This window comes from Macaca thibetana, chromosome Y, assembly GCF_024542745.1.
Source record: "Macaca thibetana thibetana isolate TM-01 chromosome Y, ASM2454274v1, whole genome shotgun sequence".
Lineage (NCBI taxonomy): Eukaryota > Metazoa > Chordata > Mammalia > Primates > Cercopithecidae > Macaca > Macaca thibetana.
Window position 1 is genome coordinate 10631998 of NC_065599.1, and position 20722 is coordinate 10652719.

Consider the following 20722-nt stretch of genomic DNA (forward strand, 5'->3'; position numbering starts at 1 on the left):
GTTCTTATTGGCTAATTGTATGTATGTTTCATATAATCACTGGCCATTTGGAGGTGAATGGGGAGGAGGTGTGGAATAGAATTGAACAGAATTATGCCGCAATTGGACAGGAATGATATGCTAGAGTCCAGTACTTTTTTATTTCTGCTGGTACAATGAATGTTCTAAGGAATTTATGAGTAGCTTGACTCTTGAGCCTGGAATTTGTGAGCTAACTGTAAATCACTTAACCAAAGCATGATGAAAACAAAATGCTGAAGGAAGCGGTAAGATTAATAATTAAACACAACAATGATTTTAACACCATGAATTAAAAAAAAAACAATAAAATAGAACTATACTTCTTCTGTCCATTGGTCAAAAGTGTTATCATTGGCTCCTGGATCACAGATTAAGACCTTAGTCTGACTGGTCTGTCTAGCAGAGTTTACTGAAGTGACATATGTATATGTGTGTAGAAGTGAAGGGAAGCGGAATGAAATAATTACAAAAATCACAACCAGGTTCTCAATGCATACAGTATGGCAAGTGCTGTATAAGCCTCAGGGATGAACTACAGTATCAGTTATCCTTGCCACAACTTCGCCCAAGTTTTTTAAGTTATTACTGTCAGTGGTGGTTTGCTGGTCTGTAACAGAGAAGGACAACAAAGTTCCCTCCATTCCCACAGTTGTCTCTTGCTCTGGTTAGTAGCCATAAGCAACTCATAAGCATAAAACTCTATCCAGATACAACAGAAGTACCCTTAGCCATACCTATAATAGGCCCAGGGAGGTGACTGATGCAGCAGTCACCCAATCAATAGGGTCTATGAGGAGGAATGATGGCAGAATTTTCCCAGCATTAATGCTGCTGTCCAAATTCAGAGTTGTAGAAATTGCTGTTCAGTGAGTGCAAGGAACAGACAGAAGCAGATTTAAAGATTTAAACAGACAGAAGCAGGACCACAAGGTAGTCATCCATGAATTCTTTCTACCAGAGTGTTCAAGATCTCTGAGGCTGTTGATGCTATGGGTGTCCTGGCAATAAACGACCTCCTAATCTGAGTGTCCCAAAGGCTGTAACACAATTTCATCATATCTATTTTATAATTGAGGAAACTAATCATCATTACAGACGCACACACACCCTCCAACCCTCACACTGCTTATTTCTATACCTCCCCCTTACTCCAGTATCGTTACTCTGTGCCTGTAAGTTCCAGACATTTTTCACCCCACCCATCTCTCCAAAGTTCTGTTCTGCTACTCTGCCCCTCACTCCTTCACTCTCTCTGCTACTTTCTTCACTCATTTGCTTGGACCTGCCATGCCCCATTGTTCCTCAGCATCTTTGCACAAACTATTGCTTTTTTTCTGGAGTGCTTTCCCTATGTTCATCCATCTAATGGTCTTCAGCATGCAGGTCTTGACCTAGGCTTCATTTCTCAAGCATAATAGACATAATAACTAGAGCTACAGCCAGGTTGATCCACAGCCTGCAGGGAAGGGGGTGGGCAGTTCTCTGGATTGCACTCCATGATTCACTGGGTATTTATGTCAAGGGTTCACTCAGGAGCACAAGCAGGGGCCTGTGGTCACACATCCTCTAGCCTCTCTGACTCTTCCTCCAAGGTGAATTTTAAAAGGAGGACCACAGAAAATAGTGTTGTGAAACAAAGGATCACCATCTAATGTCCCTTTTGTTTATTACACAAATAAAACTTATAACTAAAACAAAACACTTCACACTGACTAGGAGGGCTTTTATCAAATAAACTAGCTAGATGTGGTGGCACATACCCATAGACCTAGTTGCTCAAAAGGTTGAGGTGAAAGGATTCCTCGAACCCAGGAGTTCAAGACCAGCCTGGGCAACATAGCAAGACCCTGTCTCTAAATACTACTACCAATAAGAATACCAACAACAAGTACTAGTGAGGATGTGGAGAAACTGGAACCCTCAAACACCATTGTGGGAATGTAAAATGATGCAGACGCTTTGTAAAACACTCTGACAGCTCCTCAAATAGTTAAACATAGAATTTCCATAATGACCCAGCAATTCCACTCCTAGGTATATACTCATGAGAAGTGAAAGCATACATCCACACAAAACATATACACACAAGTCCATAGCAGCATTATTCATAAAAGCAGAAAAAGTGAAAACACCACAGATGTCCATCACCTGATGTATGGGTAAACAAACTATTATGTTTTCATACAATTAAACATTATATAGCATTAAAAAGGAATTAAATACTAATATATTCTATAACATGGATGAACCTTAACAACATACTCAGTGAAAGGAGACAGTCACAAAGGACCATGTATTGTATGATTCCATTTATATAAAATGTCAAGAAATTCAGAGACAAAAGGCAAATTAATGGTTATCAGAGGATCAGAGTAGCATTGGGAGAGGAGATTTTAAAAAGAGAGTGACTGCTAGTGGCATGGAGTTTGTTTTGGGCCAACAAAAATATTCTAAAATTAGCTAGTTGTGAAGGTTGTACAACTCTGTGGATATACTAAAAGCCACTGAATTGTAAACTTTAAACGTGTGAATTGTAACATATGTGAATTATATATTTCAATAGAGCCTTTCAACAAATGATGTTATATTTTGGGTTTGCAGAGCAAGATGTTCCTACATAGCTTTGTGGGTCCATGGTTGACCATTTAGTAGGAAGGCCTCTCAAGTTAATGAACACATTTCTGGCTTTCACAAGACAGCCTTACTGACTGGTATGAGATTAAAAATTCACATGAACAGAACCATAGTGTCTGGATGATTATGATGAGCAAGAGAATTATAAACAGAAGTTAGAAAATTTTCAAAAAAAAAAAAAAAAAGGAAAGGAAGTTAAAATGAGAATAAGGTGTTAGCACCATGACAGAAAAAAAGCAAAGAGAAACAAAGCAAAACAATGGATGAAAAGCTGAGCCTCTTTAAACAAAGGGAATGCTTTCAGCAGTCCCAAGCAAATTTCAGTGTCACATAGTCAAGGCCAAAATATCACAAAAATTCTAAAATAAGAGGAGGAGGATAAGGTTACAGCCCTGTTGCTGTGAGTTCCCTATGTGGGACATAGGTATCGGGCCTGGGTCATTCAACATATAAACATATTATATATCTTATATATTATAAAATTTATATATTAAGTAATAATACATAAACATATAACTATGTTTATATATACTTATCTAAGTATATACAATCATAAACATATATTTATGTTTATACGATTATGTATTTATGTGTATATTTGCATATATAATAAACATATAAGTAATGATATATGTATAGAAAGATAACTTCATTGTAGTATAATTTATACAGCATAAAATTTACCAATTGTATGTGTATAATTCAATGATATTTTAGTAAATGTACCACATTGTGTAGCCATCATTAATTGAGTTTTGCAATACTTTTACCAAATTATATAAACAATCCTGGTAGCTGCTCAGATGTGTTTTTGCTTTCGATTTTAGAAAGCTGTTTCTTAAAAGTCTGGTTTCTAGTTCAGTAGGATGTTTCTGTGTTAACTACAAATGGGTATGTGGTCAGATATCTGAATCCTGAATCACTCATTTTTTAAAAATGGTGTTTCCCCTCATTTATTACATTTTGAATTTTTTAAGAGGTGGCCTAGAAAAAAATACATCATTACTAATATTTTCAAGTTTGAGTATGTAAGATTAATTTTAATTCTTCATTTGCAAATAAGTTTTGATCCTCTTATTAATGCATACTTTAAAACAACTTCATTGGGATGTAATTTACATTCTATAAACTTCATCTGTAAATTTACTGAGTTGGGTAACAATCATCATAATCCAGTTGGAGAACATTTTGTCACTTCAGTAACATCTATGGGGTTCACTGACAGTCACTCCCCTTTCCCAACTACAGCCCCAATAAACCACTAATCTATTTTTTGTTTCTATGGATTTCTGCAAGGCACGGTACTTTCACAAACAGATACAAAAGACATATCAAAAATATATCTCTCCTTTAACAAAATCCTATCTCTATGCCAGAATTTCAGTTATATAATCCTATCTCTATACCAGAATTTCAGTATCTGTAATGTTTACAATTTTTAAGTAATAAAAGTTACCACAAAACCTCTGTAAAACAGTCCCCAAAACAGCAACTTTCTCCATCATAATATACTATTTTAAAGCTTGCAATAACCAACCCATAAACATCATGTAACATTTTCCTGATTAAAGTCAAAAGCTACCAATTCTACCTTGCTCCACCACTAACCACACTCCCACCAAAAGAAAACACTTCAGAGCACATGCTGTTTATTTTATTTGCAGACAAAACTCCTGGTCTCCCTCAAATTTGGATCATAAGCTGAATCAAGCAAAGGCAACTTCCCAAAATGACATTCTATTCCACCGCTTTTTAGAACTACAGAAATGTTTCTAGACATTAAGTTCTCTTTACATATAATCTGGAATTATATTAGACTAGTTAAAAAACCACCAGTTTTCTTAGCAACATGATAATATTGTGGCCATTTCCAAGTTAATTATAGATTTGTCATTTGTCATTTTAATCATTAAGAGCTTTTCATTTAATTAAAGAGGGGATATTATACAGCTGCAACAAAATAACCCTTTCCCCTTGACCACCAATGGAGAGAATTCTTACCATGCTAATTTGGAAACTGCTTCCATCATGTTACATATACTATAGTTCTCAAGAAAATACTGTTCCCAAATTGTCTTTTTCTACTAAAGAAATAACCACTGGTGAACATGACAAATATATGATGTTGAGTCATTTCCACATAATTCTCCAGCCGAGCACATCTGTGAAACTAGATAAACCCTGTTTCAATTTGGGTGTGCCATAAAACACAATAGCCTTTTTCAGGCCAGTCCATTGACTTCTGATAGCAGCCTTCAAAGGCCACAGGTTGCTAGTTTCCAAGTATAGGATGTTGTGGCTCTCACAAGTGTGGTGACCCAGTTTCTATTTTCAACTGGAATTTCTTCTTCAGGAGTCATTCCATCCCCACCGTCAGAAACATTTTCCTGGTTCTCTATTCAGTGTCCTGACCTAGCCCCTTGCTTCAAAACCAAAGAAAATGTCAGACTCATCCTCCTGCACAGTTCAGCGAGACAAAGACTAATGGACATTATGCTTTCAATTCAGTGGGAGCCATGGTTTTGTAAGCCTCTGTGAGACCCTCTTAGAAGACACCAAGGTGACATTTACTCAGGAAGCTGTTGAGATCTAAGACAAGACCTGCAGGAAATAATAACAGGAGGCCATGGTGTAGAGCTAAAGCTGTCAAGACGTCTTCATTCAAAGAGTCACAAGAATGTGAGAGTCAGTTAAAAGAAACATCATAAAGTGTAAGACAGGGCTACATTCTTGGGCACAACACGGCCTGCATTGGCAGGATCCAGAGCTCGCTCACCCCCAGTTCTTATGGCTAAGCGCTCAGTGAGCTACACAGAGTTTAAAGAACAGGAGACAGGTGTTTTTAGAGTCATTCCTGGAGGACCTTTACATTCTTTACTCTGAGGGAGCTCTGCATACAGTAATGTAAAAATCTCAAATACATCCACAAGAACTGGCATTTTAAACCAATGAGTAAATTATATTTCTCTGAGTTTAAGATTCCCCTTTGCACTGGTAAGAACAGCAACGTTTATGAAAATTATTCTGCCTAGAATAATTGTAAAATAAACCATGAAACTGATGCTTTTTTTTTTTTTTTTTTTTTTTTTTTTGAGACGGAGTCTGGCTCTGTCGCCCAGGCTGGAGTGCAGTGGCGCGATCTCGGCTCACTGCAAGCTCCTCCTCCGGGGTTCCCGCCATTCTCCTGCCTCAGTCTCCGGAGTAGCTGGGACTACAGGCGCCCGCCACCGCGCCCGGCTAATTTTTTTATTTTTAGTAGAGACGGGGTTTCACCGTGGTCTCGATCTCCTGACCTTGTGATCCGCCCGCCTCGGCCTCCCAAAGTGCTGCGATTACAGGCGTGAGCCACCGCGCCCGGCCTGATGCTATTTTTAACTTAACATGTTTAAAGCATTTTCCAGTGATATACAGAATAGATAAGTCAAATAGGTTTCAGACAGTATACGTGCAGATGCATGTTGTTATTCAAGAGGAAGCCTTAGAGTAAAAATTGGATGCAATGCTTTTGAAAATTTTTTCCCTAGTGCTACACACATACCCAGTTCTCCACATATACTGGTGAATCAATGAATACTCTCACTGATATTTTGTCCTTATCTAAAGTATACCCAGGAATCTCCTCCATACCAAAAATATGTGTCCCTTTTTTTTTTTTTTTTTTTTGCCTTCATGCTGATTTAACAATAGACCTGTCCACATTGTCTGTGGTAATTTGAAATATAGCTTCAGACTGGAGATAGGAAAATTTTTTCTGTCAAGGGCCATAGTAAACATTTCAGGCTTGCAAGTCATGCAGTCCATTGCAACCAGCCATTCAGCTCTGCTATTGTAGCGTGTAAGAAGCCAAAGCCAATATGTCAGTGAATGCACATGCCTATGTTCAATAAAACTTTATTTATGAACACTAAAATCTTCATTTCATATAATCACATAGTATGAAATATTCTTCTTTTGGTATTTTTTCAACCATCTAAAAATGTAAAACTGATTCTTAGTTCATGGGAAACACAGGCAGTGGATTAGGCCTGTAGGCCATAGTTTTCTGAACCCTAATTTAAGACCTGAGCTACTGTAATATAGCAGACAGTCTACCACATATGATCACATACACAGCAAACTGAAAAAAAAGAAAACAGAACTTGGCAACTGTCCAATCAACTGAAAGTGTTCAAACTTTAAAAAGGAGATTTTGTGTGTGTACATTAAGTACATTGCTTTTAATATAGCTTATTTACTTACACATCAAATTGATCAAATTAATCTAATTGCCAAATGTTGCCTCTAGTGGATTAACATATTACTCTTCCATTTGTAAATCACATTGCCTTTAATTTCTTCTAGGTTTTCAAACAGTAGCTAAATTCAGAAATTTTTTTAAAGTGATGCTAGTAAACAGAAGCAGATAAAAAAATCTCCAGGAAAATGCTGATCAAGGATACAAAATTTCAGTTAGACAGCAGGAATAAATTCATATTCCTTGTTCAATGTGGTGACTATAGATAATAACAATGTACTGTATACTTGAAAACTGCTAAGACAATAGATTTTAAGTGTTCTCACCACAAAAAATAAGTATGTTAAGTAATGCATGTTGATTAACTCAATTCAGCCATTCCACAATGAATACAAATTTCAAAACATCACATTGTACATCATAAATATGTTTAACATTTAATTGTCAATTTAAAAGTAAATTTAAAAACTCTAAAGAGAGGGGATTCTGGATGATTTCATTTTGATAGTTTGAAGAACCAAGGCTGCCAAACAGAAGGAAACAGGTGACGACTGTGACAATTCTGTTTAAATGCTAATATCATGCAGTCTATTTCTATATTCCCTTTATGTCTATTCAGCCTGCATCCAATCACTGAGGATTCATGGGAACTGATACCAGTGAGAGAACCTCAAAACCCTGCCTCTATCATTTAATTGGATCATGATGAAATAGATTATCAACATCCATAACAGAAAGAATTCACTAACCAAATAGAAAAAGAAAATCAGGATAGCTTTGTACCTTCTTAAAAATATCGGTATTCTCAGGAGAATTTGATTAAACACCGAGGTAAAGTGAATCAATTCCCCATCTCTTCATTCCGTATTGCTTCACATCCTTACCACACAGCCCCATCACGGAAGGAGTGCATTTCCGCACACACTGAAGTTAGGCTTTGACATGTGACTTGCTGTGGCCAGTGGCAGGTGGGTGGAGACAACAGTGTGTAAATTCCTGCCTATGTCTCAAGAGTCTTCAGTTGATTCCACTTGCCATCTTGTGCCTTTGCCATTGCTTAACTTCCCCGGTTAGATGCAGCCAGTCTGGGCCCCAGAATAGATACACAGGGAACAGAACTAACAGAAGAGCCATGACACCTTGATCTCTGGTCAAACAGCTAAGCTCTATCTAGGTAAGCCAACTCTAGCTGACTCACAACTAGGATCTGTGATGGCTTTTTTATGCCACTGAATGCCAAGAGTAGTTTGTCACACAGCATTAGCATGGCAATAGCTAACTGATACAAACACACTTCTACATTTTAGACAACACAGCTATAAAGTTATAGCACTATTTTGTGTGTCTATGTGCTTATGTATATGCATGCTAGGAGTTCTATATTTCATTCCTTTCCAATGATACCTTACATTAAAATGTGCTGCCACCAGGGCCTTCATTCTTAAGTTAGTTCTTCCTTGAGGCTCCTGTGCACCCACTTTCATAATATTCATTCTGCTTGTTTGGAGACCATATTCACAACAGAATCAGAAAATCCAAAAGGGTAGAGGCCAGAATTAGGGAATATATTGTATGTGACTCTAAATGCTTGGTCACTTAAAGCATTTGCCTGATGCTTATTATGCACTTCAGTGTTTAGTCAGTGATTTAAAGCTCTCAGAAATGTTTAGTCTGACTTAGGGTAATAATAATGGCCAATATTTATTGAATACTTTCTATGAGCCCTTCTTATTCTACATATATTATCTCACACCTAATCCTTAAAACAACCCAGTGAGAGAGATCTTATTATCATACCCATTTAAAAGATGCAGAAACCAAAGCACTGACTTTATGTCTGTTTCAGGGCCACACAGCTAGTATGTAGGGAGGCTGGGACTCAGATCCTTGTCTCTTAATTTGCTTGCCATGTCTGAATGCTTGAGCCACTGTGCAATGGCCGACTGTTGAAATGCCATTGGTTTGAGATACCTTTGAGATAATACTTTTTAAAGCTTTTCATTTTGTAATAATTAGAGACTTAAAATAACTTGCAAATGATTATTGTTAACTTTCTGTCTGCTTTTCTCCGATTTTTAAAGTTGGCAGAATGTCCAATTTCAACAGTTCAAATCAAGGAAAACTCAGTAAATTAGCAGATGACAGAACAACTGCAATGTCTCCTCTCAAAAACGACACCTTACAAGTGGAATCAACATCTGAAGACGGGAGTAAGGTAAACCTTCTCCGGGTCCCCCTTCCTGGAGGGGGCACTCAAAAACTTCAGAAGTAGCACTCATTCCTCAGAAGCAACTTTCCTTTTTTCCTTTGTCTTCTATCTCTCAAAAAATATACTCAATCTGGTATCTGGATTTGGTTGGTCGTTAACCTTGAAATCTTGACTCCTTCAAAGAGCGCAAATCCCATGAGCTTTGGGTCTGCTGTGTTTCCTGCAATGCAGTATCTGCAGTACCTAGCACAGCCTCTGGCACACAATAGGTTTTTAGTAAATCTTTGTGTCAACAGAAGCCACCATAAGGGAAGGGGAAGGTGTGATGGAAGAGCCCCTGGTATTCTCTTGTATTAATGTGCAGTGTTAATTATAACGTGCAACATTATATCCCATCACAAAGTAAGAGGGAAATGCACTCCCTTTCCAAGGAGGGAAGCGGCTGCACCCTAACGCTCCCTGCACCATTTCTCTAGCAATCTCAGCACCACACACTGAGATCTTGACCAGTCTTATTTCCGCCCTTTCAACACATCTCACTGAAGACTGAATGAGCAACCTAAGCCCAACCCCAGGAACCCCATTTATCAGTCCTTGTTAGCGAGGAGGCAGCGCGGAGTCCAGCCCCGGTCCCGGACACAGTGACCACGGAGCTAGGGCAAAGAAACACGACTCCGGGGTTGGAGGTCCCCGTACCTACCAAAGGATTTCGAGAAGCGCCACAGAGTTACTGAGCAGGTAGCACTTCAGGGTGACGTACCCGGCCACTCGCCACCCCCTCTGCTGCGGACCCGTAGGGAACCTCAACTCCCATCGTCCCCCGCCGTCCCCTCATGGAACGTGGCGTCCGCTTTGGCCTCTGCCCGTCGGGATACTCACCGCGTGGTGCAGCTGGGGCTTCCCCACGAAGTATAGTGGGTACCCTGTGTCGCCCCGGGAGGAGTGGCGCGCCTTGGGCGCAACCTGGGGTCTCAGTGTGTCTCTGAGTACCCCCTACTTCACTGCCACATCGGGGCACCCCGGGGCGCGAGCCCTGCTCGGTGCGTGCCTAGTGCTGTGCAAAGCGCCCCTGGTACAGCTTCTCCCGTGGAGCCCGTGGGGACGTGCAGAAAGCCGCAGCGCGAAGCTGATGGTGTGGGAGGAGGAGGGCGGGGAAGCGGCCAGGTCTGGAGAAGGCGGTGGGGGAGGATGAGGAGAAGGGGGTCGCCTGGCGCGGCCGGGTCTGCTGCAGTTCCGCCGCGGATCCAGTGGGGACCTGAAGGCGGCGGCAGCGTGAAGGAAGAAGGAGATGAAGGGGAAGAAGAAGAGGAAGGGGAGGTGGGGGAGGAAGGGGAGGAGGGGGCAGCAGGAGAGGCAGGAGGGGAGGCGGGGTGGGGGCGTAGGGGAGGAGGAGCAGCCAAGTCGGCTGCGTTTGCCCGCGGAGGTGGTAAGGGCGTGGAGAAGGCTGCAGCGTGAAGTGGTAAGGTAGGAGAGGGAGGAGGGGGGAAGAGGGGGGAGGAAAGGGGAAGAAGGGGGAGGTGGGTGAGGAGGTGCCAGAAGGGGGAGGGGGGGCAAAAGGAGAGGGAGTAGAGGGAGGACAGGCCTAGTTGGCTGAGTTCTGCCGCGGATCCGGTGGGAACTTGGAAAACGCGGCAGCGTGAAAAAAAAAAGCGGCAGCGTGAAGGAGGGAAGGGGAGGAGAGGGAAGGGGAGGAGGGGGAAGGGGAGGAGAGGGAAGGGGAGGAGGGGGAGGCGGCGGGCAGGAGGGGGAGGCGGGCAGGAGCGGGAGGAGGAGAGGCCGAGTCTGCTCGGTCAACGGAGCTGCTGGGGACCCGGAGAAGCAGGCGCGCGAAGGGGAAAGAGGAGGAAAAAGAGGGTAGAGAAGAGGGAGGGGAGAGGGGGAGGAGGGGGCAGGAGGAGGCGAACAAGGCCGGGAAGGCGGAGGGGGAGTCAGAGAAGGGGAGGAATCGGCCCCTTCTGATGCGATGGGCGGTCGTTTAATTCCTTCCTCTCCTGGCTGGTCCATGCGGTGGCTGCCGCTGAGAGTTGCGGAGGCCGGAGGCGCGCCCACCACAGGTGCCCCGCCAGGCGGTGCTCCTGCCTTCTGTCATCCTACCCGGACCCGTGAGACCCCGGCTGCTGAGGCGGGGACTGTCAAAGCCTTCAATGCCAGCGAGAAGGAGAACTTGGGTTTCCAAGAAAGAGACTTTCACTACCTTTTAGGGAGGTGTGGGCCCGACACTGGAAGGAAATTCAGCCTTCTACCGGGAGGGCAGAGTTTCGCTTTCTAGAAAGCCGCCTTCTGTAAGAGTCTCAAATGCGGGGACCCTTGGAGAGGGCAGTACTAGAGGAACTAAATCATGCTGCCCAGGGTAAAAGCTGAGAGGACAAGGCTGCGCGGGATGCTGGTCACTGTAGGTTCACAATAACCCTTAAATTGGCCTCTACTCTGAAAACCCCTCATGGAAACCTGCATTTTGAAACACCTTGCAGAAGATGACCCAGTTCTCTCCATAGTTGTAATTTATGTCCAGTTTCCCAAAGGCAGGGCCTGGGACCACAGTGGAGACTCCATACCCATGAACTATGCAAGCCACAGAAAAGTGGCTACAAAGTGGAAGATGCGTTTGCAGGTAGCTTGTGCCAGTTTCTTAGGGTCCCACTATACTGAACTGGCTGACTGACTCTCCACCTGCTCTGTGTAAGTGAAAGGGGCAGAAAAATGGGATGTGGTATCTGAGTTTAAACCCTTAAAATTAGTTAAATAAACTGTCCACTGGCACGTAATATTTTAAAACAACTAGCAGTGTAATTGTAATTAGCAGTGGGAATGTGAAGCAAGTGTCCCCAGGAATCTACCATTAGATAGTCCCATGACGGTTTATCCACTGGGAAAACTGTATGGTTATATCTGATAAAGTCAATCATAGACCTACCCTCTGATCCAGCAAATTCCACTTCTAGATATACAGAGCACAATAGTCTCATCATATTCAAGAATGTTCATACTGTCTTGAGGCATAATTGCCCCCAAATAAAAGCAATGGAAATGTACATCCACTGGTGTATGACAAACCAACTGTAGTCTGTACACATGATGGAATACTACTCAACAATAAACAGGAAAATGCTACTGATGCGCAAAACGAATGGATTAATCTCGCAAACATGTTAAGTGAAAGAAATCAAACACAAGAGTACAAACTGTAAGATTTCACTTATTCTGCAACTGAAATTGAAATGCTTAAGTGCAATAAGCAAGTGGAACCCATGGTGATAGATGCCATAAAATGGTTACCAAAGTGGGAAGGTGGTATTGACTAGGAAGGTGATACAAGGGAATCTTCTAGGGTATTGGAAATAGCCTGTATCTTGATCTGAATGGCAGCTACTCGAGTACACTCATATGTAAATATTCACTAAGCAGTGCAGTTCAGACTGGTGGGTTTTTTTTTTTTCTTTTTTTCTTTTTTTTTTTTTTTGAAACGGAGTCTTGCTCTGTCGCCCAGGCTGGAGTGCAGTGGCCGGATCTCAGCTCACTGCAAGCTCCGCCTCCCGGGTTTAAGCCATTCTCCGGCCTCAGCCTCCCCAGTAGCTGGGACTACAGGCGCCTGCCACCTCGCCCGGCTAGTTTTTTGTATTTTTTAGTAGAGACAGGGTTTCACCGTGTTAGCCAGGATGGTTTCGATCTCCTGACCTCGTGATCCGCCCATCTGGGCCTCCCAAAGTGCTGGGATTACAGGCTTGAGCCACCACGCCCGGCCCAGACTGGTGTGTTTTATACCCTTCACTATGTGTATTTTATACTGCAATAAAAAATAAAAATAAATTTAAAATCAACCCCCTTCCCAAAGCAAGAACTTCCAGAGTGTTGCCTGTCTTACAAGAAAGTCAACTGAACTATTCTCCCTGCAGCCTGACCTACCCAAATCTCCTTTCTTCTGCAATGTCGGAGAAAAGAGCATGCCCTTTCACCTTGGAGGCCTTCCAAGCTCTGTAACATGTCCAGGCAGAGCTGGAAAAATGACACACCAAAGTTCCCTTTTTACTTTCACTTTGTTCTGCTGCTAAAAGCAACCACTCATGGGAAGTCATCAAAGACCCTTGAAATGAGACAGGAGCAACTTGAGCTTCACCATCTCGCATCTTTCAAAGAATTGCAGTCAGGGCAGCTTGTGGGAGGCGGGGGGATGGCGTGTGTATACAGATGCAATTCAGTGGCCAGACAAGCTCCAGTTTAGGGACTTTTACTTCACTGTGGTCTGTTCCCAAAGATGAACACCCCAGCCTTAGAACTATTTTTTCTATCATGTTTGCTGTTAAGCCCTTGAAGCTAAAAATCCCTTTCCCTAAAAATACCATTTAATTATTAATGTATTTAAATGACATAAGGTGGGTTCCTGGGTCTTTAAAATCTTAACCATAGCCTTTTGATCATTACCCTTGAGTAAATCACCTCTTAAAACTGTCATCTACTGACTATATACCTAAAAAAGTATAAATCCTTCTACTATAAAGACATGCAAGCATATATTTATTGCAGCATTACTTACAATAGCAAAGACCTGACACCAACCCAAATGCCCGTCGATGAGACTGGATAAAGAAAATGGGGCACGTATACACCATGGAATACTATGCAGACATGAAAATGAATTCATGTCCTTTAAAGGGAGTTGGATGAAGCTGGAAACCATCATTTTCAGGAAACTAACACAGGAACAAAAAACCAAACACCGCATATTCTCAACTGTAAGTGGAATTGAACAATGAAAACATATGGACTTACAGAGGGGAACACCATATACCAGGGCCTGTCAGGGTAGGAGGCAAGGGTAGGGATAGCATTAGGAGACATAACCTTAATCCATCTCGAGTCAATTTTTGCATAAGGTATAAGGAAGGGATCCAGTTTCAGTTTTCTGCATATGGCTACCCAGTTTTCCCAGCAACATTTATTAAATTGGGAATCCTTTCCCCATTTCTTGTTTTTGTCAGGTTTGTCAAAGATCAGATGGTTGTAGACATGTAGTGTTATTCACAAGGCCTCTGTTCTGTTCCATTGGTCTCTCTCTCTCTTTTGGTACCAGTACCATGCTGTTTTTCTTACTGTAGCCTTGTAGTATAGTTTGAAGTCAGGTAGCATGATGACTCTAGCTTTGTTCTTTTTGCTTAGAATTGCCTTCGCTACACAGACTCTTTTTTGGTTCCATGTTTTCACTTGTGAAGAGACCACCAAACAGGCTTTGTGTGAGCAACAAGGCTGTTTATTTCACCTGGGTACAGGCAGGTTGAGTCCACAAAGAGAGTCAGCAAAGGGAGATACGGGTGGGGCCATTTTATAAGATTTGCGTAGGTAAAGGAAAATTATAGTTAAAGGGGGTTGTTCTCTGGCAGGCAGGGGTGAGGGTCACAAAGTGCTCAGTGGGGGAACTTTTGAGTCAAGGTGAGCCAAGAGAAGGATTTTCACAAGGTAATGTCATCAGTTAAGGCAGGAACAGGCCATTTTCACTTCTTTTGTGATTCTTCAGTTACTTCCGGCCATCTAGATGTATACATGCAGGTGACAGAGGATATGATGGCTTAGCTTGAGCTCAGAGGCCTGACAAATAGGACATTTAAAGTTTTTTTTTCTAATTCTGTGAAGACAGTCAATGATAGCTTAATGGGAATAGCATTAAATCTATAAATTAATTTGGGCAGTATGGCCATTTTTAGCTTCCCATCCATGAGCGTGGAATTTTTTCCATTTGTTTGTGTCCTCTCTTATTTCCTTGAGCAGTAGTTTGTAGTTTTCCTTGGAGAGGTCCTTCCCATCCCTTGTAAGTTGGATTCCTAGGTATTTTATTCTCTTTGTAGCTATTGTGAATGGGAGTTCACTCATGATTTGGCTCTCTGCTTGTCTATTACTGGCGTATAGGAATGCTTGTGATTTTTGCACACTGATTTTATATCCTGAGACTTTGCTGAAGTTGCTTATCAGCTTAAGGAGTTTTGGGGCTGAGATGATGGTGTTTTCTAAATATAAAATTATGTCATCAGCAAACAGAGACAACTTGACTTTCTCTCTTCCTATTTGAAAATGCTTTATTTCTTTTACTTGCCTGGTTGCCCTGGCCAGACCTCCCAATAATATGGTGGATAGGAGTGGTGAGAGAGTGCATCCTTGTCTTGTGCCAGTTTTCAAAGGGAATGCTTCCAGTTTTGACCATTCAGTATGATATTTGTTAGGGGTGTGTCATAAATAGCTCTTACTTTTTTGAGATACGGTCCATCAATATCGTTTATTGAGAGTTTTTAGCATCAGTGGTGTTGAATTTCATTGAAGGCCTTTTCTGCATCTATTGAGATAATAATTGTTCTGTTTATGTGATGGATTACATTTTCTGATTTGTGTATGTTGAACCAGCATTGAATTCCTGGGATAAGACCAGCTTGAACATGGTGGATGAGCTTTTTTATGTGCCACTGCATTCAGTTTGTCACTATTTTTTGAGGATTTTCCCATCAATGTTCATCCGGGTTATTAGCCTGAAATTTTCTTTTTTTGTTGTCTCTGCAAGGTTTTGGTATCAGGATAATGCTGGCCTCATAAAATGAGTTAGGGAGGAGACCCTCTTTTTCTATTCTTTCAAATAGTTTCAAAAGGAATGGTACTAGCTCCTCTTTGTACCTCTGGTAGAATTCAACTGTGAGTCCATCTGGTCCTGGGCTTTTTCTGGTTGGTAAGCTGTTAATTAATGCCTCAATTTCACAACATGTTTTTGGTCTATTCAGGGATTTGACTTCTTCCTGGTTTAGTCATGGGAGGGTGTATGTATTCAGGAATTTATCCATTTTTTTCTAGATTTTCTAGTTTATTTGCGTAGACATCTTTATAGTATTCTGTCATGGTAGTTTGTATTTCTGTGGGATCAGTGATGATATCCCTTGTATCATTTTTATTGTGACTATTTGATTCTTCTCTATTGTCTTCTTTATTAGTCTTGCTAGCGGTCTATTTTGTTAATCTTTTCAAAATCCAGCTCCTGGATTCATTGATTTTTTTATAGGGTTTTTCGTGTCTCTATCTTCTTCAGTTCTGCTCTAATCTTACTTATTGTTTGTCCTCTACTAGCTTTTGAATATGTTTTTTCTTGCTACTCTAGTTCTTTTGTGATGTTAGGGTGTCAATTTTAGATCTTTCCCACTTTCTGATGTGGGCATTTAGTGCTATAAATTTCCCTCTTAACACTGCTTTAAATGTGTCCCAGAGATTCTGATACATTGTCTTTTTGTTCTCACTGGTTTTAAGGGAGGAGACCACCCCTCATATCGTCTTATGCCCAATTTTTGCCTCCAAAGAAAGAAGAAGTAAAAACTAAAAGGCAGAAATGAAATCCACAGGCCGACAGCCTGGTGCTGCACCCTGGGCCTGGTAGTTAAACATAGATCACTGACCTAATTGGTTATGTTATCTATAGATTATAGACATTGTATAGAAATGCACTGTGAAAATCCCTATCTTGTTTTGTTCCAATCTAATTACCGGTGCATGCAGCCCCTAGTCACGTACCCCCTTGTTTGCTCAATCAATCAGGACCCTCTCTTAGACCCTCTCACGCATACCCACTTAGAGTTGTGAGCCCTTAAAAGGGACAGGAATTGCTCACTCAGGGAGCTCGGCTCTTGAGACAGAAGTCTTGCCAATGCCCCCGGCTGAGTAAACCCCTTCCTTTTTTAACTGGGTGTCTGAGGAGTTTTGTCTGACGCTTGTCCTGCTACATTTCTTGGTTCCCTGACCGGGAAGTGAGGTGAATGGTGGATGGTCAAAGCAGCTCCTTAGGCGGCTTAAGCCTGCCCTGTGGAACATCCCTGCTGGGGACTCCGACCAGCCTGAGCGACAGGGATCCTGAGAGCACTCCCGGATGGGCATTTGCCCTGGTGGGACACCTTGCCAGAGCAGTGTGTGGCAGGCCGCCGTGGAGGATCAGCGCAGTGGGTGAACACCAGGAAGGAATGGACACTTGGAGTCTGGACATCTAAAACTTGGTAAGACTAGTTTTTGAAACTTGCCCACTCCATTTGAGTGGGAGCGTGGCCTGATCACCCATGGCGTGCCTTTATCGGCACTTTGGTTTTGGTTTTGATTTGGTTTGAATTGCTTGACAGGACCAGTCTTGGGATCTTGCCCACTCCGTTTGAGTGGAAGCGTGGCCTGAACACCCACGGTGTGCTTTTATCGGCACTTTGGTTTGGTTTTGGTTTTGACTTGAATTGCTTGACAGGACTGGTCTTGGGAACTTGCCCACTCCATTTGAGTGGAAGCGTGGCCTGATCCCCTATGGTGTGCCTCTACCAGCACTTTGGTTTTTGTTTTTGACTTCACTTGGATTGCTTGATATTTTGGTTTTGGTTTTGACCTGGCTTGTATTTCTGGACACTCTGATTTTGGTTTTGATTTTGGTTTGGTATAAACTACAAAAGTGTGTGTGTGCCCTTTCTACCTGTTCTTTGTTTTGTGGTGTACGTCTGGTGTGAGCTTGGTGTTTTGTCTAGAGGAAACAGGTGAGGCACAAATTGAGCCCACCCCACTAGGAACTATGTTGAAAATTTAAAAAAAAAAAAAAAATGGATTTAAGGGAGATTATGGAGTACTATGACACCAGGAAAACTTAAAACTTTGTGTAAGATAGACTGGCCAGGATTAGAGGTAGGTTGGCCATTAGAAGGAAGGTCCCTTGTTTCAAAGGTATAGCACAAGGTAACATGTAAGCCAGGGAATCCAGACCAGTTCCTAGATATAGACACTTGGTTACAACTGGTTTTAGACCCCCCCACCCCCAACACACAGTGGTTGAGAGAACAGCAGCATAAGCAGCTGGCAGAGGCAAGGGAAGACCAGCAGAGAGAGAGAAAGGAAAGAGACAGGAAAAGAGGCAAAGAGAGAGAGGAAGAGACAGAGAGGGGAAAACAAAGAGGGAGAGAGAGAGACAAAGACAGAGGCAGAGACAGAGAGGAGAGACAGAGGCAAAAGAAAAGTCAAAGAGAGAGTGACAAAGTCAAAGAGAGAAAGAAAGAGAGAAATATACAAGTAGTTAAAAAAAAAGTGTACCCTATTTAAAAGCCATCATACCAATTCTAATTTGGACAAAACAAGGTCTTATTAATAGCAAAGGATAATTAAAATCCCAAACTTACAAGGTTTCAACAAAAGTAAAGTTTGCTAAAAGTTAACAGTGTAACATGTGTTATAGTTGTCAGGCCTCTGAGCCCAAGCCAACCCATCGCATCCCCTGTGACTTGCACTATATGCCCAGATGGCCTGAAGTAACTGAAGAATCACAAAAGAAGTGCAAATGCCCTGCCTGCCTTAACTGATGACATTCCACCACAAAAGAAGTGAAAATGGCCAGTCCTTGCCTTAAGCGATGATATTGTCTTGTGAAACTCCTTTTCCTGGCTCATCCTGGCTCAAAAAGCTCCCCCACTGAGCACCTTGTGATCCCCACTCCAGCCTGCCAGAGAACAACCCCCCTTTGACTGTAATTTTCCTTTACCTACCCAAATCCTATAAGACAGCCCCACCCTTATCTCCCTTTGCTGACTCCTTTTTTGGATTCAGCCCGCCTGCACCCAGGTGAAATAATCAGCCATGTTGCTCACACAAAGCCTGTTTGGTGGTCTCTTCACACGGATGTGCATGACAGTAGTAACTTCTATTCTTGTGGCCTTAGACAGTCAGGTCCACAGACATAAAAAAAAAGGTTCGCTTTGGAAAAGAATGGTTATCTTCAAAAAAAAAAAGGGGGGGGGGAATTTATATAAAAAGAGTATTATATGGTAAATTCTTGTCCTGAAATAAATTAACTGGTTGTTTAAACAGAGAAATGTTTGTAATAAGTCAGAAAGTTAAGGCATGTCAAAAAATTGCCTATAAAAGTTGTGGAAAAAAGGTTATAAGAAAAGTGTGTTAAAAAAGTAATTTATGCAAAAAATGTTGTATACTTTAAAAGTAACTAGGCCTCCTGAATGTAAAACTGTTGGAAAAAAAAAAGTTTATGTGCAAGGTATATAAGAAAAGCAAAATATACCTTTGGTAAAAGGATTATAAGGAGGCATAAGACTGTACATTTTTACCTACATTAAAAAGTTGTTTAAAAATTATTGTTTTGAAGGTTTCAGCAAGTTTTAAAACGTTAATTGTAAACAACATTCTGTGTGTAAACATATTAGCTAAAGTTAAAGAAGTATCATCTAGTTTTTCTGTGAACTGGACATTAAAGTAAAAGCATAACAGGTTTTTCTTAAGGCACCAACCTGCTCTTTAGCAAATATTATAAAAGGTTAAAAAGAGTCTATAAAATCTTACCTTATGGTCAAACATTAAAAATTAAACAAATATGTCTACAAGGTTTTATTAAAATTAGGTTTAACATTAATAACACACTAATATAAAGATAACATTTAGCTTATCTGGTATAAAAATCATATAAGAAGCATTGTTAAATGTAAAATGGTATTTGGCTTTCTTTGGTTTAAAAACTAATGAAAATAGGTGCTAAATGAAATTTCTCAGTAAAAGGCACTAAGGACGATAAAGTCCACTGCCAAGGTCCCACATTTAAAACAAAAGGTCAATTTCTTAAAAATTATATACTTGGTTTATCTTCTACTTTCCTTTCTCGCAAAAGAAAAAAAGAAATAAAAATCTTTTAGCACATGTACCACCCCTAGAATTTCCAGTAAACCAGCACCAGCTTGAAGATCATGTTCTTACCGAAAGGTGGAAAGAAGAAAAACTTGAGCCAGCCTGGGAAGGACCCTACCTTGTACTGCTAACCACTAAGACTGCTGTTCGTACAGCAAAAAAAAGGGATGGACTCATCACACCCAAGTCAAGAAAACGCCACCCCCTCCAGAGTCATGGGCCATAGTCCCAGGGGAAAACCCTACCAAACTAAAGCTAAGAAAAATTTAACTCTTTTAATCTATTCTGTTACTCTTTCTTCTTTCCTTGTTCTGTTGCTGACCATCTAGTTATTAATATAACCAAGTCAATTTCGCCTCAAACTATTGCATTTAATGCTTGCCTTGTTATACCGTGTGAGGACTTGCCAAGTCAAAGACAGCTTTCTACTTCAGAAAAGTACTTGTGTCGCTCCTGACTCTCCTCAGACTAGGCATTAGTGAACTAGGACCATTTAATCTGGGGCGATTTTGATAAAGACCCCAGTGCCCACCAGGAGTGTTGCCCCCCGATGTAGAGCTTTCATGCCATAGTTGGTCCAACATTCTATGGACCACTACAGAGCAAGGATAGACAGCCCCAACTGGTTTTGTGATTTCCCTAAAACCATACATTCATTTTACTAGAGGATCATAGAAGTTAAAGACTTAAAACAAACTTTAGCAATTAAGACACGCTACCAAGATGCAAATGCCTGGTTAAAATGGATCAACTATTCCATCTGCATGTTAAACAAAAGCAATTGTTATGCTTGTGCACATGGCAGGCCAGAGGCCCAGATTTTCCCCCTTCTACTAAGGTGGTCCTCCAATTGACCAGACATAGGCTGCATGGTAGCTCTTTTCCAGGATTCTATAGCCTGGGGTAATAAGTCATGCCAAGCTCTCTCTCTGCTATATCCCAAAGTCCGGCACCCT

General features: G+C 41.4%; 1 long non-coding RNA gene across 2 annotated transcripts in view; it reads right to left on the reverse strand.

The window, feature by feature from the left end:
• LOC126947132 (uncharacterized) overlaps positions 1-10817 on the reverse strand; it is a 212226-nt gene extending 201409 nt beyond the window's left edge. For both annotated transcript variants that reach the window (XR_007722938.1, XR_007722936.1), the window contains exon 1: positions 9978-10817. This is a non-coding gene — a long non-coding RNA (uncharacterized LOC126947132). The remainder of the gene's footprint in view (positions 1-9977) is intronic.
• Between the last annotated feature and the right edge of the window lie 9905 nt (positions 10818-20722).